The following is a 24325-nucleotide window of genomic DNA, read 5'->3' as shown; positions in this document are numbered from 1 at the left end:
GTAGGCAGGGTTTTCCAAATCATGGCATATATAACCAAGGCTTGGGAGCTTGGTTATAGTTGACGAAATAGAGGTGGTTAACCTCTATTAGTGGTCTACCAGTGCCCTAGCTTGTAAAGAGTTCTTGTGAGAGTTGTGGCGAGGTTTCTCTACCCACAAGGAGCTACGTGAGCTAGTCGGAGGTCTTTCGAGGAGTAATCCACCAACGGATAGGGATCGTCCACCTTACGAACAGCCGTGGAGTAGGAACCTTATCTCCGAACCACGTAAATCGGTGCGTCGGTTTGTTTGCATTCTTTCATTTAGTATTTAGCTTTCGTATTTGTGTTTGTATTATTGTATTTTCGCTTGCGCAACTAACAAATACGTAGGAAGCGATTATTTGGAGGCTCTGTCTATCCAACCCCCGTTCTAGCCGGCCACCGATCCCCTATATTTACTTCCTAAACAGAGTCCCGACGAAAGTAATATCAACTACTCCATATGAGGTATGGACTAGTAAGAAACACTTACTATTGTATTTAAAGAAATGGGGATGCCCTACTTATGTGAAGAGGATTGTATTAGACAAGTTGGACGCTAAGTGTGATAAGTGTTTATTTATTGAATACCCTAAGAAAACTAAAGGTTACCAATTTTATCACCCCTGAGAACAAAAGGTGTTTGTTTAAGGCATGCTGCATTCCTGGAGAAAAAGTTTCTCTTGCAGGAAGCAAGTGGGAGTATAGTCAAACTTAATGAAGTTCAAGAGACTCCAATAGATACTAATTGTAGGACCGTTAGATTCGATAGAGGGGGGGGTGAATATCGATTCGAAAATATTGAGTATAAGCGCAGCGAAAAAGTAAAGTAGACACAGGGTTATTTTACTTCGTTCGGAGCCTGTGACGACTCCTACTCGAAGGCCCATACTCCTTTAGTACTTTCGTTGGGCAATTCACTAGCAATTCGGATAATTACAATTTAAGTACAAAAAGATGCTAATGAAAAGAAGAAAACAAAGCTGTACCGACAGACAAGGAATTTAAAAGAGCGGGATCGTGTCGTCGGAGCTTTGTGAGTGTCGTTGGAGCGTAGAGCAACAGAGCGAGTAATCTCAGAGTTCTCAGATGTGAAACAGATGTTTTTGAAGCTCCTGCCTGGGGCTTCTTTTATATGTTGCTCCGGGCGCCTGGATTTCTTCCGGGCGCCTGGAATGTGACGTAGCTGCTCAAACCGAGATGCTCCACGTGGCGACGACTTGGCCTGGATATAATTTGCTTTCCGGGCGCCCGGACCTCCGGGCGCCCGGATCACCTTGTTCCAGAAAGCTCCCTTTTCCTGCAAAACAAAGTTAGTCCGAGGCAATATATATCCTGCAAAATAGATTGTTAGCATATTTTACAATAGTATGAATTAGTACAAATAGTATGACTTAGATTCCGTCTTTTTGAGACCGGAATCTAGTCACGATCTCGACTTAGACATCCGAAATGGATCTAAGCCGGATTGACGCCTAATGTTCCCTTCCCGGGAACGCGTCCTCGCAGTCACTCCCCTCCAGTGACTTACCTCACTTATCTGCCAGACGTCCGGTCAGCCCTTCGACCCGTCTGGACTTCTTGCCAGCTATCCGGTCAACCCGCCGACCTAGCTGGACTTCTTGCCAAGCGTCCGGTCAGCCCGTCGACCCGCTTGGACTTCTCGCCAGCTATCCGGTCAGCCCGTCGACCTAGCTGGACTTCGTTCTAGACATCCGGTCAGCCCGTCGACCTGTCTGGACTTCTCCTGCACACTCGATCAAAGTGTCAGATAACAACAAAACTAACTTAACCTATTTGTCATTCATCAAAACCTAGGTTAGACCGTTAGTGCTACCCGCACCAACAATCTCCCCCTTTTTGATGGAATGACAACCTGGTTAAGTTAGTGAAAGGGCGCAAAAATAAATAAAACAGGTACATCGGTTTTAAAGTTAGTTTTAGTGTTTTCAATTTGGTTTAGCTAACTTAACCAACCACCTAACCCTCCCCCTTTGGCATTCATCAAAAAATAAGCAAGGGTAAACAATCATAGTATAGAGTTACTATAAAAAGTAATCAAATTTTCTGTAAAAATAGTCAAGTTGACTTGGGGGAGACAAGTTGAATTTTGAAAAGTATAAATTTAAAGTTAATCAAGTTTAACTTTTCAAGCGTGTAAAATTTTTCAAATTTACTTTTCAAGTTTAAGTAACATTTACTTTTCAAAAAGGTAAATTTTCAATTTTTCAAAACAAATTAAACACGTAAGATTAACTTTTCAAGAAGTAAAAATTTTTCCAAGAAAAATTTTTAAGGCTAATTTGATAAAAGCTAAGTTTGGAAAGTTTAATTTTCAAGCATATGTTACAAACCTGAATAAATTTAAATTTGCAATATTCAACTTTTAAAATCAGGTTTAAGAATTAGGTGGGATTAAACTTCCAAGTTTTTCAGACACTTAGTTAAATTTAACTTTTTGAAAACTGCTGTTTTAAAAATAAGTTAGTTTTAAAATAGATGTACAAAAGTATTTTTCAAACACACAAAATTTTAATTAATTTCTCCCCCTGAACTTGATACTTAAAATTAAACAGCTGTCTAACCAATTAGGTACTAACTAACTATCAGAAGATAGTAGCTTTCACTTGGTTAGTCAGATTAAGGTGATTATAAGCAGTCAGTGTTTGACTTGACTAATGAACTTAATCTGATTACTGTCTGATTTGTATTTAACGTCCAGACTTATGTTGATGCACTGAAATAGGCATCTTAAGTCCAGACAGTTGGCCTATGCATCCCACCCCTTTCTATGTTTGTCAAACACAAGCAAGGTAAGCCTAAGGTGTTGGTGAGATGCTCAAAAACTAGTCCTATGGGTACATGTTTTCTAAGGATTCAAATTAGTCTAAGGCCAAAACTGTTTTTAAAAATCTAAAAATGGAAAGTTTTGAAAACAAACAAGTTTAACTTATAATTTGATAAAACCATTTTTGAAAATATTTTTAAAAAATCCTAGTCTATTAAGATAGAACATAATCAATGTAAGTTTGAAATATCACTAGATAGATCCAAAATATTTTACAGGTAGTGTAGCTACAGAAGTGAGTCATAACTAGAGCTACTGAGATGATGAAGGGGGTGGTCCAGATCCCAAGGATCGGAGAAGCGCCATCAGCTCAGTGTGTCGGGTCTCCCCGGCAGCTCGTAACTCGGCAACCTCTCGCCGAATGTCCCGATGAAAATCAGAGTTCTCCTGCTGGAGACTCGCCATAGCTCTCTCTAGTCCGGTCATACGGTCGGCTAGAGTGCGGGGAGCGTGACGTGGTGCTCGAGCTAGGGGCGGTGGTGGAGCCGGTGCGGCTTCCTCTGGAAATAGTGCAAGCATGAACTCGTCCATCTGTGCGTCTGGATCTGGTTGGTGCTGTGCCCCCCTCCGCCAAGACATAGTCCTGTCATCCCTATCTATGTGGATACCAGCTAGGGAGAAGTTCCGAGCTGCTATAACATCGAACTCGGTCATATAGGCAATGTCTCCTCTAGTGACATCAATGTGCAACGAGGACATATAGGCTGTCAGAATGTGACAGAATGGCATGTGGACTCGTCTATCAGTCACATATCCAGCCGAGTAGATAATGGTGGAGAAGATATGTAGGCTGATGTCAACATCTAACCTATGACACAGGGCATAGAGTAAAAATGAATGGAATGGGCGCATCACCGCGATGTCCCGAGTAGTCAGCGGTAAAATGCAAAGGACTAAAACCCTATAAAGAGCGTAGTCCTGGACTCGAAGTTCTACCAACCTAAACTGGGTCACAGTGGGATCTCGCTCTCCCGCAAAAAAATACGAATAAATCGTATCGAGAGTAATATGTGAGTAGGGATCTCCGAATGGTAGATCCCTGGGAGGATAGCACAAAAAAGAACAAGTAGATGGACGTAACTCTAAAAACTCTCGGATAGTCGTAGGGAAAAAAGTGATATCAGTACCCCCTGCCCTAGTGGTATAGGTGAGATCGTCTACTTTCACTAGGTTATTGCAAAATTCAGCACATAGACTTATGTTTACTGGACTGGTACATTCGACAAGGTTCTTTAAGTTATAGTGGTTTATAACCTCTATAGCGGAGGGACATGAACCTAGAAAGAACGATCTATCTATGCAGGTAGTCCTAATGGCCTTGTAAACGGTTGACTCAAACTTAATCCTTAGTTCATCTGTGGGAAATCTAGGGTCAGTGCTAGCATTAGAGGGTCCAGCACCAGTATTTGTTCGTTTTCTACTGTATATATAAAAAAAATATTCTAAGAAAAAATGAGAAGACAAATTCTAATAAATTTTCAGATTGGTGAAGAAGATTTACCGAGGAGCCATCGACAAATATAGATCTGACGACCTCGGTTGAATCGCAGCAGCGTCTTCACCGCAAGAAAAATTTGATTTAAAATTCTTTCGCACTGAGGTTCGAAGTGAACCTTGGCAAAAGTGAAGGAGTTTGTGGCAAGTGTTGGGGGCGCCTGCTGTCCCCTATTTATAGGGAGCTCCGGGCGCCCGGGGCTGATTTTAGGCGGGGCGCCTGGATCCCCTTCCGGGCGCCCCGGAGGGAATACCAGGGGCGCCCGCCCCTGGTGTTTCAACCTTTTTTTTTTTTTTTTTTTTTGGATTTAGAGATTTGGTTTTAAAATTAAAATTAATTTTTTAAGTTTAAAATTAAAATTTTGAAATTAATTTTTAAGTTTAAAATTAAAATTTTGAAATTAATTTTTAAAGTTTAAAATTAAAATTTTTAAATTAATTTTTAAGTTAAAATTAAAATTTTGAAATTAACTTTTAAGTTTAAAATTAAAGTTTTGAAATTAATTTTTAAGTTTAAAATTAAAATTTTGAAATTAATTTTTAAGTTTAAAATTAAAATTTTGAAATTAATTTTTAAGTTTAAAATTAGATTTTGAAATTAATTTTTAAGTTTAAAATTAAAATTTTGAAATTAATTTTTAAGTTAAAATTAAAAATTTGAAATTAATTTTTAAGTTAAAAATTAAAATTTTGAAATAAATTTTTAAGTTAAAATTAAAATTCTGAAATTAATTTTTAAGTTAAAAATTAAAATTTTGAAATTAATTTTTAAGTTTAAAATTAAAATTTTGAAATTAAATTTTAAGTTTAAAATTAAAATTTTGAAATTAATTTTTAAAGTTTAAAATTAAAATTTTGAAATTAATTTTTAAGTTAAAATTAAAATTTTGAAATTAACTTTTAAGTTTAAAATTAAAGTTTTGAAATTAATTTTTAAGTTTAAAATTAAAATTTTGAAATTAATTTTTAAGTTAAAAATTAAAGTTTTGAAATTAATTTTTAAGTTTAAAATTAAAATTTTGAATTTAATTTTTAAGTTAAAAATTAAAATTTTGAAATTAATTTTTAAGTTAAAATTAAAATTTTGAAATTAATTAAGTTTAAAATTAAAATTTTGAAATTAATTAAAATTAAAATTTTGAAATTAATTAAGTTTAAAATTAAAATTTTGAAATTAATTTTTAAGTTAAAAATTAAAATTTTGAAATTAATTTTTAAGTTTAAAATTAAAATTTTGAAATTAATTTTTAAGTTTAAAATTAGATTTTGAAATTAATTTTTAAGTTTAAAATTAAAATTTTGAAATTAATTTTTAAGTTTAAAATTAAAATTTTGAAAGTAATTTTTAAGTTTAAAATTAAAATTTTGAAATTAATTTTTAAGTTTAAAATTAAAATTTTGAAAGTAATTTTTAAGTTTAAAATTAAAATTTTGAAATTAATTTTTAAGTTAAAATTAAAATTTTGAAATTAATTAAGTTTAAAATTAAAATTTAAGTCTTATTCATCTCACCCGATCTATATTATCAATCAGGGAATCCTATGATTTTGCGAGATGAAATTAGATTTTTAATTATGGAGTTTTGGTTTAACTTGTGTTAAATTCAGATTTAGCTTTGGTCTCCACAAATAGGCATTCTTCGGATAAACTTATAAGCTTGGTGAGTCACATGGACGTCATTAGTAGTAACCAACCTTTCGAGGTTTTCCGTATAGTCCTATCCACGGAGCTTAGTACTAAATCTTGGTCTAACTGGTTAGGATTCATTTAAGGGTAGCTTCGGTCAGTTTCACTTGGCCAAATGCACCAGATCGAAATCATATCTTTCTAGACATGTGATGCCCAAGTTTCCCTAACGTACTATCATCCAAAAACTTTACCAGTACCATGATTCAAGTTAAACTTGGTCTCTTTTTAACTAATCCTAATTACCCTGCCGGGTTAGTTAATTTTGGGTTACCCTGTCGGGTAAGTTAGTTTTGGAGGTGCAAGCTATTCTGGAGCCTCCCCCTGAGTTATTGGCCATTAATTTAAATTTTGGTTTTAGGTTTGTGTCGATTCCTTTTATAGCTATAGTTAACTTGGTGATTATTTTGTTGATTAACGTGTTTAGATTTTGAATTTGATTTAGGTTTGTATTTTGGTTTATTCGATTCTATATAATGTATTTTTTCTTTAGGTATATAATATTGATTAAGTCCTATTTGCGTGGTTAAGCACGCTTTCGGAACCCAAGCTAGATTGGTTGATTTGTATTGGGTTATTAATGATTTGAAGGTTTTATTTGAATTCGACTTATATCCTAGTCCGGTTTTATTATAGCATGCTTTTTGATTATTTAGGATTAAGTCTATATTTTTTGATCTTGTTGTGAATTTTTCTAACATCTCTTTTAAATTATTTATTTCATTTTTTAATGATAAATCTCCTCCTCAAGTGTTAGATCTTGAGTTGGATTCGAATTTTTTATTTGTTCCTTGAGGTCTTGATTTTCCTCAAGAAGTGATTTGTTTTCATTTTCTATCTTAATTAATTTACTATTTAAACAGGAAATAATTCTAAAGAATTTTTTGTTTAAATTAAAATATACCTCATTCGAGCCTTCGGAAACGAGTACGGACTCGTGGCTTGTTTCGGGTTCGCACCGTCTTCATCTTCACTAGCCTTGTTTGACCGGGCCATCGGTCAGGTGGCTCTGATGTTTCGCTCTTCTACCTCCGATTCGTCCGAGGAGTCGTCCCACGTTGCTTTGAGGGCCTTCTTTTGGTTGGCTTCGGTTTGTCGACTTCGTTTTGGGCATTCGTTCTTGTAGTGTCCCTTTTGTTGCACACCGTAGCAAGTCACGATCTTTTGTTCTGAGGGAGCACTGATCTTTTGAAGGTCCTTTTTGCTGAAGTTCCTTTTTCTCCTGGTGAACATTTTTCTTACCAAGTTCACCAGGTGTTCTTCGTCTTCGGAGTCTTGGTTGGAATCTTCTTCATATTCAGGTTTGCTCTTCTTTTCTTTGGAGGAACCTGCAAATAAGGCTATACCTTTCTCGGCTCCAGCATTAGTTTGTTCATGTAATTCTAATTCACAGAAGAGCTCGTCTAATTTTAATTTAGAAAGATTTTTAGAGATTTTGTAGGCATCAACGATTGATGCCCACAAACTATTACGTGGAAAAGCATTTAATGCGTACCTTATTAAATCTCTATTTTCCATCTGGTGGCCTATCGCATGAAGCCCGTTGAGGATGTCCTTGATCCTCGCGTGGAGTTGATTCGTCGTTTCACCTTCCTGTATTTTTATATTAAAAATTTTATTTAAAAGCAGGTCTCGTTTTGTTACCTTGGCGTCGCTCGTTCCCTTGTGCAGCTCGATCAATTTGTCCCACAGCTCTTTAGCGTTTTTGTGTGGACCGACTCTGTTTAGTTCTTCTCTTGTTAATCCGCACTGTAGAGTGTTGATTGCTTTATTCTCTGTTGACGCCTTTTTCTTCAAATCTGCTGTCCAGTCTTCAAGATCCAGTATATTCCCGGAAGTGTCCGTTGGAATTTTATAGGGTCTCGTAATGCTCATCCACTGGTCGAAGTCTGTTTTGAGGTAAACCTCCATGCGCTTCTTCTAGTACGGAAAATCGTCCCCGTTGAAGAGTGGAGGTCGTACTGTGCTGAAGCCTTCTTGTTTAGACATCCAGTACACAAGTAAATAACAAAAAAAATATCCCAAGACTTGGTCTTGGATTAGTAGTGCGGGAAAAAATAGTAGAAAAATCTAGATTGGTGTTGCACCAATTTAGATTTAATTAAAAAAATATTTAAAAAATAGATCAGTTTGGAATAAAGTGTAAAAGTGAAGACCGAAAAAAAAATAAAAGGTTTCACCCCCAGTCTGATTGGTGGTTGCACCAAATCAGAGCGGTACCTGCTCTGATACCACTTGTAGGACTGTTAGATTAGATAGAGGGGGGGTGAATATCGATTCGAAAATATCGAGTATAAGCGCAGCGGAAAAGTAAAGTAGACACAGGGTTTTTTTACTTCGTTCGGAGCCTGTGACGACTCCTACTCGAAGGCCCGTACTCCTTGAGTACTTTCGTTGGGCAATTCACTAGTAATTCGGATAATTACAATTTAAGTACAAAAAGATGCTAATGAAAAGAAGAAAACAAAGCTGTACCGACAAACAAGGAATTTAAAAGAGCGGGATCGTGTCGTCGGAGCTTTGTGAGCGTCGTTGGAGCGTAGAGCAGCAGAGCAAGTAATCTCAGAGTTCTCAGATGTGAAACAGATGTTTTTGAAGCTCCTGCCTGGGGCTTCTTTTATATGTTGCTCCGGGCGCCTGGATTTCTTCCGGGCGCCTGGATTTCTTCCGGGCGCCTGGAATGTGACGTAGCTGCTCAAACCGAGATGCTCCACGTGGCAACGACTTGGCCTGGATATAATTTGCTTTCCGGTCGCCCGGATCCCCTCCGGGCGCCCGGATCACCTTGTTCCAGAAAGCTCCCTTTTCCTGCAAAACAAAGTTAGTCCGAGGCAATATATATCCTGCAAAACATATTGTTAGCACATTTTACAATAGTATGAATTAATACAAATAGTATGACTTAGATTCCGTCTTTCCGAGACCGAAATCTAGTCACGATCTCGACTTAGACATCCGAAATGGATCTAAGCCGAATCGACGCCTAATGTTCCCTTCCCGGGAACGCGTCCTCGCAGTCACTCCCCTCCAGTGACTTACCTCACTTACCTGCCAGACGTCCGGTCAGCCCTTCGACCCGTCTGGACTTCTTGCCAGCTATCCGGTCAGCCCGTTGACCTAGCTGGACTTCTTGCCAAGCGTCCGGTCAGCCCGTCGACCCGCTTGGACTTCTCGCCAGCTATCCGGTCAGCCCGTCGACCTAGCTGGACTTCGTGCCAGACATCCGGTCAGCCCGTCGACCTGTCTGGACCTCTCCTGCACACTCGATCAAAGTGTCAGATAACAACAAAACTAACTTAACCTATTTGTCATTCATCAAAACCTAGGTTAGACCGTTAGTGCTACCCGCACCAACACTAATGAGATACATAGTTAAGAACCGCAACCAATTATGACACAACCTCCTTGTAGATTAGGTAGGACACCCAATATTCTTGAGAGATATGGATCTCTTGTAAGAAAATCGAATGGTGTGTTACTCATTGTGGATGAGAAACCTACTAATTACGAAGAAGCACTGAATAGTTCAGAGAAAGATAAGTGACTTACAACTATGACGTCAAAAATGAATTTCGTATATGAAAATCAAGTTTAGAATTTGGTGAACTCACCTAAAGGCATTATGCCTATAAGGTGCAAGTGGATTTTCAAGAAGAAAAACTTACATGGATGGTAATGTAACCTACAAGGCAAGGTTGGTGGCGAAAGACTATCGTCAAAGACAAGACATTGACTATAACGAAACCTTCTCACCTATAGTCAAGCTTAAATCCATTCGGATACTCTTGGCCATATCAGGTCATCATGATTATGAAATATGGCAAATGGATGTGAAAATAACTTTCCTTAATGGAAACATGTTCAAGGACATGTATATGATATAGCCCGAAAGTTTCACATCTATTAATAAGAATAAAGTATGCAAGTTTTAACAGTCCATTTATGGACTAAAGCAAGCAACTAGGAGTTAGAATATCTGTTTTAATAAGGCAATAAAAGAGTTTGATTTCTCACAAAATATAGATGAACTTATGTGTATCAAAAGGTTATGGGAGTGTAGCTATATTCTTAATATTATATGTTAATGACATATTACTTATAGAAAACAATGTGTCAGTTCTATAATCAATTAAAGTTTGGTTGTACACGATATTTTTCATGAAAGATATGGGAAAAGTAACTTACATCCTATGGATGAAGATCTATAGAGATAAACCGAAAAAGTTGCTTGATCTTTTACCATCGACATATATAGACAGAGTGCTAAAACAGTTTAGCATGTCTGAATCCAAGAAAGGTTTCATACCTATGAGGCATGGAATTTACCTTTCAAAGTATATGCGTCACGCACAAAAGATGAGAGGATTTGCATAGATAAGATACTTTATGCACCCTCAATAGGATCTATCATGTATGCTTGTTATATACAAGGCCGGATGTATCGTATGCTTTGAGTGTTATGAGCAAATACCCGTTAGATCTAGGAATGGATCATTGAGTGGTTGTCAAGACGATTCTTAAGTACTTGAGAAGAACTAAGGATATGTTCTTGGTATATGGAGATGGTGATATGATCATATGGGTATACGGATGCCAGTTTACAGACGGATAAGGATGATCCAAGTCCCAGTCTGGATTCATATTCATATTAAATGGAGGTGCAGTTAGTTGGAAGAGTTCTAAGCAAGACATTGTTGCAGATTCTACTTGTGAGGCGGAATACATTGTAGTTTCAGAAGCAGCAAAGGAAAATGTTTAGATTAAGAAGTTCATTACCCAACTTGGTGTGGTTCCATCCACTGCTAAAGCATTACCTGTTTATTGCAACAACACTAGAGTCATTGCGCAAGCTAAGGAACCTAGGTCTCATCAGCGATCCAAACACGTGCTTCGCCGCTATCATCTGATCAGGGAGATCATTAGTTGGAAAGAAATATAACTTGAGAAAATTCCCACTAAAAAGAACCTAGTGGATCCTTTGATAAAGGCTCTACCTCAAAGCAAGTTTAAGAGTCACATCTATGGTTACAGTTTAGGACACCGTGGCGATTGACATTAGGCTAAGTGGGAGTGTTAGATTTTTTTAGGGATATCCTAAGACAATCGTCTTATGATTTTATTATTTATTTGATAAATATATATTCACTATTTGTGTGAATATTATATGTTTGAATAGTCTTAAACTCATTTACTGAATGTCCGCAATACAATTCCTAGCATGAGAGAATTTATGATTGGATCACAACTTGTGATTATCTCTATATGTGCAATTATTAACGTATTGGAATTTCTCTAGTGTCGAATTGGTGTATTCAGACATCATTAATTGTATAAGACTAGCACGGGTTATACTCCTTAGTTCAGCTAAGCAACTGTTTCTCACTAACTAGAGACATTAAGATGTCGAGACATAAACGTGAATGCTAGTTATGGTAACTAGTTTATTGGAGTGACTTGCTGTAAGACTTCATATGGTTCTCTACATATATGGATATATATGTGAAGTTCTTACTGCAGCTCAAGTGTAAGTTTTCTTCGACTTGAGGTATACAAGTCATCTTGGTTATAGAGACTTATACTTTGACATCTTAAGTAAATATCTCTTAGAGGTGTGGACCTGAGATGATTGGTTATAAGTCGAAGTGCCCGAAGGTACTTGGATAGTCCACAAATGATTCACCACTTCTTGCGAGGAGATGTATACCCTATGGCTAGTCGTTAGGATTATTATTTAAAGTCTTTGGCCAAAGTATCATAAGTTAAGAGTATGAGGCTCTTGTACATATGTACGAGTAATTTGAATCTGTACAACAAGAAAGTATTACTTGGGCTAGATGTGACGTAATCAGCCTAGTAGGGGTAGACACATAGACCATGTCTTGAATCAAGTGGGTATAAGACGAGTGAAAGGAACGAGGCATGACTCACTATAGCTGCTGAAGGGTTCAGAATTAATTCTAAGATCAACCGTGATTTTTCGGTTAATTGTGGATTATGATGTACTATTAGGTATCACTCATGATCGTTTCATAATTAAGTAGCTAATTATGGATGACCAAGATAAACCGGGAATCTATTGGATCTCAAGCACTACGAGTCTCTAAAAGATGTAAAATAAGTTAGAGAATAAGATTCTCATATCAAGAGATAAATGTTTGGTTGGACCATACATAATACAAATACAGAAATATTTGTTGGAATGGAAGTACGGATGAGCCACATCTCTTATGACAGAGTTGGACCCCTATTTGGATTAGTCATGAATCAATTTGGTTTAGCTATGAGCCAACTTGATTTAGTTGTGAACCAAACAAAGGGATTAATGGACTAATTTTTTGTTAAGGCATAATGGGTTGGATTTGGGCTTTCTAATCCAACTCATTAAAGATGATTATATATTGATATGGTTAAGAGAGAATTAATAGATAATTCATTATTGGTTTAATTAGGTTTTGGAAATCTAAATCCAATACCTCTCTCTCTCTCTTGCTACCGACCATAACAAGAGGGTCTCCTCTTGTTGCCGTGAGCCACCCAAAGAAAGAAGATCTTCCGTTTGCTTCTTCTTCCTCTTCTTAATCCTTTTCCTTCGGTCGTGGCTAGTACCTTCCGAAGGCAAAACTTGTTTTCTTGGAGTTATTTCGAAGAACTCGGTGTGGATACGAATAGAGGCGAGGTTTGGTAACGTCGCAAAAAGTTGATGCCCTTCTCGTTACAGGTCATCCGTAAGGTATACCTACAATAATTGTTATTCAATTCTATTTTATTTTATGATCTTATCTGCGTGATTATATCTTGCATGCGTGTAGTATGTGTGATCTAATAAATTAGTTTATTTATCGTTAAGTCTTTTGCTGTGCATGTTTACGAAAGGAGGTGGAGCCATTGAAGATTCTTGCGGAGCTATAGAAGTGTGTCACTGTGTGCTACAGGGAGAATCAAATCATCTAGTCCCCTTGGGATGGACAATTGGCTAGCTCATAGTGGTGTTGCCACCATGATGTATGGGGGTTAAATCCAGCTAGCACTCGGGTGCCTACTCTCCCTAAGCACTATTCAACTGCCTAAGGCTAATAGTCACCCGTGATTTTCTCGACTCGTCCACTCCGATGCTCAAGTTAGTTACAACTGTAATGCAATTGCCTGCCACATCCCACAACCCCACTACTCTCCCTTATTGATAAGAGAGTTCGTCCAAGTGTAAGGGGGTTGCTATTTTTTCTCCAAAGCAAAACATCCAAACAAAGGGGAGGAACATTGAGGGGTGGTTCGATCTCGTGATTACTCTTCTGACAATAAATATGAGGATCTATTGTAAATCACTATAAGTGTTTATAGTTTTGTGATTCATGCATTAGAAACAACATTGGTATCAAAGCTTGTTGAATGCATGAGTTTTAGAAATTCTAGATCTGTGAATAACATACATATTCGAATTATATGCACTTGATTAATGTCAAAGGTCTCCCGACGAAGTTTGCTCCATCACAATATGTCATCGTTGTCGCTGTTGTTGGGGCGCAATCACAATCTTCAATCGTCACTAGGCCCTAAACGCGAAATCACGACGGAGTTGCAATCTGCAGCCATTCGTTGGGCACAGTCGCAAAACTGTCACTGGACCCCGAACACAACAACCAACACCCACGGAAATTTACTCCGACACTAGCTAGCGGTTGAAATGAGAGATCAGATCCTCTGTCTCAAGATTTTCATATCCCTATGTCCCCTCATTGATTGGACGGGCTAGATCACATCTTAAGGATACAATGCACATTATGAGGATGCCATGTCCATCCGATTGGCGAGGGGATATGGGGACATGAAAATCTTAGGACAGGGGATCTGATCTTAGTCCAGGAGTGTTGGCGTCAGAGAAAATTAAGAGTTAAGTTGCCTTTTGGTTGTCACCCTCTTTTACACATAATCACTTAATCGTTCAGGATGGTCTAGCCCACTGTCCTTAGAGGTTTGAACCAACGACCGATCAGATTGGTGAGAACGATCTTTTTTTTAATGCATATTGATATTTTTTATATTTTTCATGCTTCACTTCTTTAATTAATTGGGATGAAAACAAATTATGCTAGCAGTGAAAAAATTAGGTTTGGGTAAATATCCATTTAAATTAGTTCTTATATATCGGACTAAACTAGCACTCGGACTAGATTGGCTCATTGAGTTAACATTGCCCTCAAACTAAATGACTCGAGTATACCAATTGGGTGTTCTAAACTTTCTCGAATTTGATTAACAGCGTGATTCGGATCTGTCGAGTGGGCCAAGTGGGTGTTCTAAACTTGCTCGAATTTGATTAATAGCGTGATTCAGATCTGTCGAGTGGATACATTGGCCGAATCAACACTAAGATGAATCTAATCGGAATCGATTTTAATTTGAGGAGTTTGTCTTCACTAAGACTAGTCGATAGTAATTGCACTATGACCATGGGTTGGTTCAAATTAATATTCTGATTTTATTTTAGAATATTTTTCTAAATTGTTTAGGATTTTTAAATTTAATTTTTCCTTAGTGAAAAAAATAAATTTAAATTATGGAACATTGTTGGTATTCGAATTTGAAAAATTAATAAAAAATTTCTAGTATTGTTTTTGTGTTTTTCTATTGGTTCTATGCATACTTTGAATTGAAATGAACTTACTATTGGTTTGTCGATTTTATACTTTCTTTATTATTTTCAATTCCAGATATCATGATGTATAACGAAATGAGTTGAAAGAGATTATTCAGGAGATAATGTATGACTCTTCTTACAGAATCAAGGGACACATTGAAAGACTCGAGAAGTTATTTTAGAAAATCGAGCAACAAGATTTTTCCCATCCTAGATAATTACCAGATTTAGCCTTTGATTCGATCGCTATCGATACACCTCAATGAAGTAGCACATCATTTATGGGGATCTCTGAAGGGCGCATCTCATATACAGAATTGTGTATAGAGCTACTTCACCATGTGAATCAGGAGGTATTGCCTCAAGAGGAGGATCCAGAAGAGGATCTGAATGTTGATCCAATAGAAAGTCCTGAAGTCAATCTGCCTGAGATTTTCCTAGCTGAACCTAAGAAGATAGGGATTGTGTTGCTTACTACTTCACTAGTGTATATCTTAGTAGAAGCAGTAGTGACCTATCTAGTTTCTTAGAGTTGTTTATGCTATGTGTTAACAAACTTGAAAAAGGAATGTTATGTGTCTTAAATGAATGATTAGTTCATTTAATGATGAGTTTATTTTGTTATTAGTTCATTTAATGATTAGTTGTTCATTCAATGGGATGTGTGTAATATAATTGATCAATATTGATTAGATTGGATCATACGAATGATGAGTGAAAATGCAGTTATTACTTTATTTTGTAAACCAACTTAGATTTACAATAAGTCAATCATAAATTACATACATTTGAATCATACTGAATAGCTAAATAATGTATTTATTTATGATAGATTATGCCTACTAAGAACATCATAGCTGAATTTAATAAGAGAAAGAAATTATATGAGGATAACTATAAAATATGACATTTCAAGATAATTATGTTCTTAAGGAACAAGAAGTTCTAAAGAATGTAATTAGATTATGGATGAATCTATTGATGGTTCAATAACACGGCATAAACGTGATCTCTTGATGAGTATAAGGCATGGAAGAAAAATGACTCTATTGTTAAGGATATATTGATTAGTTAAATGATAGATAACCTGATAAATGAGTATGAGTCATATCCATCAACTCATGATGTCTGGGTTGCCCTGAGAGAAAAGTATAATGGAGTAACTTTTAGTAAGCTTCGTCAGTTGACAATTAAGTTTGATAGGTACAAAAACTGTTGGTGCAAACTGCACCAGAATCAAACCTGAGTTTTGATGTTGTCAAAGGTTCAAGTTAAGTCTTGTTATGATCTAACAAGTTGACTGAGTGTGCAGGATGTTTACTCAACCGGGAAAGTCCTAGCTGGAGGCTAGGCGGAGAAATCTTAGCAGATCGTGGAACCCAGGTGCAAGTCCAAGTAGGTCGAGGGGACCTGAAGCTTGGCAGAGTGATCGAGAGGTCTGGAGGACCGAAGATCGAAGGAAAAGTCCTGGGGAGCCGATCAAGGCTGAGTGAAAAGTCCAAACTAGATCTGGAGGATCAAAGTTTGGCAGGTAAGTTGAGGTAAACAAACTGGAGGAGCGATTGTGAGGTCGGGTTCCCAAAGGGAACAACCTTAGGTCACTGATCCAACTGAAGAAACCGGGAAGGTTTCCAAGTTGAGATCAAGACAGTTCTGCTGCTGTCTTTTATATTACTCATTCATTATTATACTATTGGTCTAACATCTGTATTGCAAGTTGTTTTGGTCTAACATCTGTGTTGCAGGTTATTTTGGTCTAACACTGTTTTGCAGGTTAAGTTGGATTGGTCGACCGAACCAGAGGATCGGTTGACCGAACCAAGTAAAATCAGCACATAAGTCAGTCCAGATCAGAACTAAGCCAGAATCGGATTAAAGCCGGATCGGTCGACCGAACCGTAAGATCGGTCGACCGAACCATGATGACTCAGCCTAGCCACTTTATCAGCATCGATCAGCTGCTAAGGAAAGATGGGTTGATCGGTCGACCGAACACAGGGATTGGTCGACCGATCCAATCAACGTTAAAGTTGCATTAAATCAAGATCACGACAGATTCTGACGAACAAGGAAAAAGCTTGTTCGGTCGGCCGGTAAAAGGGTTCGGTCGACCGAACCATTAAAGACCAGTAAATGCAAAAGATCGAGCCAGCTTCGGACTTCAGCCAGGAAGGAAGGGAGCGGGTTCGGTCGACCGAACAAAGGGTTCGGTCGACCAAACGTTCAGTACAGCTATAAAAGGTGCTCAAAGTCAGAAGCTCAAAAACAACTTTTTCTGATCAATTCTGGCGCTACTCTGCAAAACTGCTCATGCAACACAGCTCCATCAACACTGCAAGCTACTTCGCCAGATAGTACCGACCGAGCTTCGTCTTTCAATTACTTATCGGTATATTTAATTCTAGCTTGCATTGTAATTTCATTTAAGCAAGATAGTAGGGTGTTACTATCTTGCTCCATTGTACGATTCACTTCTTTCCGAGGACTTCGGAAAGAAGGATTTTAGTGCTTTGCCCATCGGTGCAGTCAAGGACTGCGGGCCTTCGAGTAGGAGTCGAGCTAGGATCCGAACGAAGTAAATATCTTGTCTCTTTTTCTTACTTCCGCTGCACGACTTTGGTTTCAAAATACGAAAAGAATAGTTTTAAAAAAGCGCGATATTCACCCCCCCCCTCCTCTATCGCTTCAAACGATCTATCAAAAACATCTGAAAGGATCCATGGCCCAATATGTTAGAGAAATGGCTAATATGATTATGGAGCTAAAGGATGTTGGTCATGAATTGAATAATGAATAACAAGCTTAGACAGTAATATGTTCCCTTCTTGATTCTTGGGAGATGATGAAACAGAATTTGAATCAAAGTGAAAGTATCAAGTATTTCGTTGATGTCTCATGCTGTGTTGAATTGGAGGTTGAGAGAATAGGATCCGTAAGGAGTTCTAGACAAGCTTTTGTAGCTAATAGTTCTGTTCATGCATCCGGATCCAAAAATAAGAGAAAATGGTTCAAGAAAAGAAAGGGAAAGAGAAAAAAAGTTATCAATATGCTACTGCTAAACTAGGCCCAAACAAGAAGAAGTTTTTGGAAAAGAAGTATAGACAAAAATCTAAAAGTAAGTTGATTTTCTATAAGTATGACAAGAATGGTCACTTTACTCGGAAATAAACTAAGCCAAAAAAGATAAATCTGTATTTATCTTTTATTCAGGAGTATTATGTTGTTACTAGACAACTCTGTCGTATGGAAATCATTTTCATCCCTTGCATGAAGCTAATTAATGTTGTTCCCTCGGATGAATCTAGTGGCTAACGCATAAAGTATTGTCATAATGAGGTCTAGGGTTCGAATCTCGGTAAAGCCGAGGTAAATACCTCCATTATGTGCTAGTCACTATTCCAAAGGCTAATAGTCGCCCGTGATTTACCTCATCTGTATTGACTTTGGGATGGATTGACAGGAATACTAAGAATGAGCGTATTCATTTTTACCATAATAATTAATGTTTATTATATATGTTTGATCTCTATATATCTCCTCTCACTTTGCTCCTATTTGGAGAGCTGTCCTAGCTAGCTCTCCTGACATGAATATCTACTCCTAGCAGTAGCTAGCCAGAAAATTAATACACATAAATGCAGCTGGGAAATAAATTGTTAAGGAGATCTAAATATTTAGATTATATATAGTCATCGTCTGCCTGCAGCTAATGTTTATTATCTCCTCTCACTCTTCTCCTACTTGGAGAGCTGTCCTAGCTAGCTCTCCTGATGTATCTACTCCTTGCAGTAGTCATCCAGAAAATTAATACACATACATTGTGTAAAGATGAATATATTCGTTCCTAGTATTTTTATCAATTCGTCCTAGGACTAATACGGAGAAGGTAAATCACGGACGGCTACTAACCTTTGGAATAGTGACTAACAAATAAGAGAGGTATTTACCTCGATTTTACTAAGATTCAAACCTCATACTCATTGTGACAATATTTTATGTGTTAATCATTAGACCATCTAAAAGGACAAATTAATACATATACATGCAGCTGGGAAATAAATTATTAAGGAGATATATCCAAATTAAAGAGATCTAAATGTTTAGATTATATATAAAAAGGTAATATCTTAGTCAACTAGTGCATCAAATTCTAACCCCAAGACAAGTAACATGATTTAGTATTTATAATAAATTTTTCTAACAAAACTAAATAAATTTATCTAAATTAAATCTTTTAAAAATTATTATTTTTACTCTTTTAATTTAAAAATATAATAAAAATTTCTTGAATATTTCAACACTCTTCATCAAGTTGAATTTGATGAATAGAAGTTAGATACAATACTTTGAAGTTCTCTATACTCAATTTTCGATGGTAAAAAAGTATTTCGTTTTTCTTTAGAAGTAAATCATAGATGACTACTAGTTATTAGTGCAAGTGACCAAGACATGGAGAAAGACATGCTTGGACACGCTAAGTTTTGACTCCAAGACCTCATATGACAACATCTCATATCTCAATCACCTCACCGCCCCATATCTCTATTCCTAATTTTAGGATATAGATATTGTTGGGCAATCTGTCAGAGATTTTGATATTTTAGTTGAATTTAAATTACACTAAATTAAATACCACTTATCTATTGAAATGACATGATTTGATAATCTCAACCTGCCAGCGAATGCTGGTTTCTGCCAAGTGTTGAGTGCAGATAACTGCACAGTAGTCAACGGGTGGATTGACCGAGCGGGAAGAGCGTCCGAGCGAGCAAATCGGCCAAGCGGGTAGAGCTACAGATCAGGCCGAGCAGGCAGAGTAGCCGATTGCACATTGATCAAGCAGGCAGATGATCAGCTGAGCAGAAAGAGTACCTGACCAAGCAAAGCAGTAGAGCAAAGTAGCCGATCAGGATGAGCGGTGGACTGGGCAGAGTAGCCGACCGGGTAGTACGCGCAGTCGAGCGGACAGATCAAGCCGTGAGACAAGTAGCCAAGTGGTTGAGCGGCCGACCGAACAGATAGACTGAGTCATAGAGTGGTTGACCGAACAGAACAGTCCAGCAGTAAAAGGTAGGGCTGCCTAAAGGCAGAACGGCCCGAGTGGGTAGAGTAGCCGAGCGGGTAGAACGGCCGAGCAGGCGAAGCGGGAGAGCAGACTTAGTAGTCGAGTGGGTGAAGCAGAACGAGGTCAGTTTCCTTGAAACAAATTCGCCCCACCTTCGACTGTGCTTCAAAGTTTTCTCGGGTCGTTTGTTTCGCAGGATACAATGATCAACTGTGATTCCCACCAATCACTGGTGGTCATGGCTAACTGAGAGACACTTATTGCTATCATGGGTATTTCGCCAAGTAAGAGATGCATGATGGAGGAGGAGGGAAACGTAGGTGGAGAGTTTCAATTTTTTTTCTGTGTGTGTCTGCTTTAGACCATGATTAATATTTCTGCATGTCGTATTCGCACACGAGTCAATTTAGTTCAATGCAATCTAGATCTTGGATTTGCACTTCTACATACCTATATGTGAAAGAGAGTCTCTTCCCATATATTTATTCACATTATGTACATGTAAATTAATATAAACTAATTAATATATCTCGAAACTTTTAATAAAAAATTAAAATTTCACTCATGTTTTTTTCTCTTCCTCTCTTCTGATATATATATATATATATATATATATATATATATATATATATATATATATATATATATATATATATATATATAATTTCAAGATTTATTAGTAATTTCACAAGCGAAACAATAAGTGATCTAGAATTCGAGACTCAGTTGCGGCATATTATTATGAATTTTTCTCATCATTAATTTTCTCTGATTGTTTTATATAAAAAAAATATAGTTATCTTTAGTCACATATCTTAAAATTGGCAACACTATGATCAAAGAAACTTCTATAAATATTTTAGGCCGACAATATTAAAAAATATATTTTTCTTAGTTTTTTTTACTAAGATAAATATAATATTAAATTAAATAAATTTTTTTCATAGAAAAGTCATAAGGGTAATACTCGAAAAGCCAAACAATTCGGATTTTCAAAGACCCAAATAATTTAGATTTTCAAAAATCAGGTACTTTTACCCTAATGACTCTACTTTAATATTTTAATATTAAAATATTTTAATTAATATAATTTCATTATAAAGAATCAATGTAATTTCAAAAAAAAAAAAAAAATATATATATATATATATATATATAGTGGAGGGTTATGATGGTTGAGATTTAGAATTTAGCGAAAAAATAATTTAAAATTTTTATAAAAATATAATAAAAATTTATTGAATATTTTAAGTGCCTAATGCTGTTATTTTATATATGGTTGACTTGAAGTCAATGTTATTATTGCTTGATTACCGGCCTTGGCCTGTCGGCTACGGAAGGAACGTAGTGCCTGTTGACTAATTGCCATGTTCGGTGAAACTAACGCACTTGAAAGAGCATCTACGGATATATATAATTTGATACGCCGGACGGTTGCATGCGAAATGGTCTGGATTAACTCGGCGAGTCTGAAAATAATTTAGGCATCCGTATGTGGCATGATTTAGACATCTAAAATGAATCAAGGTGTCTGAATACATTTATCCAGTTCGAGAGGATTGGACAGCTCTATTTATCAACCGATCGAGAAGGTAGCTCGATTACATCGAATCTTCTACCGTGTGGGTATGTGACACATGATTGTAAATCATAGAGTACATTTATGAAGGATGAGAGTAATCAACAAACTTATGATGAAAAGGCCTGCTTAGTGTTATTCACATTAATGATAGATGATTTTTGTAATTTCCAAGAAATTAAAGTGGCATCAATCATAACTGAGCGGCATTGTTAAAGTCTAGGTGGCCGGCGGACGATCTCATTTGACCGGACCAAGTGATAAGTCGGACTTCAACTCCCGATCTTCGATCTCCTTACGGTGGAGCCCGAGATAGATCGAGGACTTACCTGATCAGACCTTCAGGCCGGTTGGGCTTTATGTTTTGACTTCCGGCACATGCACAAGCCCTGAAGACAGGTATCAAGTAGCTACATCAATTGCTCTAGCCGATCGGACCTATGGGCCGATCGGACATATTATACGCTTGAGCCAAGTGAAGAGGTCAAGGTTGAGTCCTCGATTATACTCAACAAGGCTGATATGGAAATTTCCATGATTGATTACCAGTCAGACTATAGCAGGATCTCAGTCACTGAGCCAAGGGGGCCTATGGTGGGCCCCATGGTCTAAAGGCCTTGTGTTCTATTTTGATATTTTGTGTCACGGAGGACAGAGAATATTTTACAGGTAAATCGCACTTTCGAATCTTCCAACCTATCAAATCACAAAGATTTATGGGCTCATTTTAGAAAATATGTCAGTACTTTATGGTTTATCCTTTCTTGAAAGTGCTTCAAAATTCATGCATAGACATAATAGTGGCAAAAGGTGGAACCGCCACCCTAGCGGCCCCCTGGCCCCGGCCCCACAAGATTCCAGAGGGAGTAAATCACGGTTAATGTTGGGCAGAATAGGTGACTGAGGGTCGAAGGAATTTTTGGCGCAGCAGACCAGGGTTTTATCCCCGAGTGCAACTGGCGACCTTCGACCCCACGACTTCAGTGGCAAGCTACAGACACCTAACCAGCTGATCCAGCCCGTGGGGACTGCATAGACATAATAGTGATACTATAAAAAGAGGTCTCCATCTATATAATTTAACTTGCGTGATATTGATTGACTTAGATGCCCACCAAACTGTAGAAAGAGAGAGAGAAAAAAAAAACAAAACACAATTCAAAGATTAACTTTCATCACCATCCCATCAAAACTAATCACGTCAAAATTTTGATTATAAATTTCATTGTTCTAAAATGATGAAAATAAATATGGGACATCAAAAAGCTGCCAAGCGAATTCCATTTTGGATTGAAATATTGAGTCTACAGCGATGTTACAGGTGGTGATTTATGCTAGCTACTAATTTTCTACTGGTTTAATAATGCAATCTTTATTGAAATTTATTTCTTCTAGGCGAGTAATTGATAATTATTAATTATTCTATGTGTTGAAAATAATTTAATTAATATATTCATTATTTTTAACTGAAAGTTTTTGAGCGATCGAAACTCAGCAAAACGTTTTTCCAATTTGGCGTATTGATTTTTGTCGATTGCTCGATTATTTCTGCTTAACTAGCATGCATATTGATTGACTTAGATGCCCATCTAACTGTACAAAGAGAAAGAGAAAAGAATAAAAAAAACACAATTCATAGATTAATTTCTGGAGATCGGTGGCTGGGAAGAATTTTAACATATATATATTTATGGATCCAAAGTGATGCTCGATATGTAGTTGATGTTGGAGATAGAAGAAAAGAGAAAGAAAATTCTGAGAAGATTCAAATCTATTTTCCTAACTTTGGATCTTTTTCATTAATTATATCAACAAATATGCAGTACAGAGGAATGCTTCAGAATTACATTGATAGCATAGAAAATATAAGCCGCAGCTAAAATCAATTAAAACTATCATCCTAATTAATGTTTATTATATATGTTTCATCTCTATATATATCTCCTCTCACTCTTCTCCTATTGGAGAGCTGTCCTCCTTGCATACATGCAGTTGGGAAATAAATTGTTAAGGAGATATATCCAAAGTAAAGAGATCTATATATTTATGACATGCAATTAAGTGAAACTATATATATATATAGGAATTCATGGAATTGGATGATAGGCGTTGTGACAGTCGCGTCGATTGGGATGCCTACACCTATGCGAGGGTGGCGGTTTTGGAATAGACACCGGAGACCCGGGATTGCAAGTAGCAGTTGGGATGTAGCAGCCTGAAGGGCCTCCACTTCCACCCCCCGGGCTGGAAGGTGGCACTGGCTGCTGGGCGTTGCTTATCGAGCTGCAGAATAAGAGCAGCAAGCAAACCAGAAAGGAGGCGATCTGAAACAAGGAATTAAACGGCAGTAGTTGTAGAACTGTAATGTAGTCGCCGTGGAAGAGTTTGCTTAGTTGTGATCTGAGTTGCCAATTGAGGAGGAGGAGGATGTATATATATAGTGGCCGCCGAGGCCCCTCAATTAGGAAGAAATAAAAAGGTTATATCTTAGTCAACTAGTGCATCAAATTCTAACCCTAAAAGACTAGTAACATGGTTTACTATTTTTAATAATTTTTTCTAACAAAACTAAATAAATTTACCTAAATTAACTCTTTTAAAAATTATTATTTTTACTCTTTGAATTTAAAAATATAATAAAAATTTCTTGAATATTTCAAGACTCTTCTTCAAGTTGAGCTTGATGAATAGAAGTTAGATACAATACTATAAAGTTCTCTATTCCCAATTTTATGTGGCAAAAAGATGTTTTGATCGTTGTTAGAGATAAATTAAGGGTGACTATTAATTATTAGTATACCAAGGTATGGGAAAAGACTTACTCAGATCAGACCGAGCAGGTAGAGTAGCTGACTGCACAATGATCGAGCGGGCAGATCAGCCGAGCGGAAAGAATACCCGACTAAGCAGAGCAGTAGGGCAAAGTAGCTAATCAGGATGAGCACCCGATCGAGTATAGTAGCCGATCGGGTAGTACACGCAATTGAGCGGACATATC

This window comes from Zingiber officinale, chromosome 2B (assembly GCF_018446385.1).
Source record: "Zingiber officinale cultivar Zhangliang chromosome 2B, Zo_v1.1, whole genome shotgun sequence".
Lineage (NCBI taxonomy): Eukaryota > Viridiplantae > Streptophyta > Magnoliopsida > Zingiberales > Zingiberaceae > Zingiber > Zingiber officinale.
The sequence above is the reverse complement of the archived record's forward strand: the minus strand, read 5'-3'. Positions refer to the sequence as shown.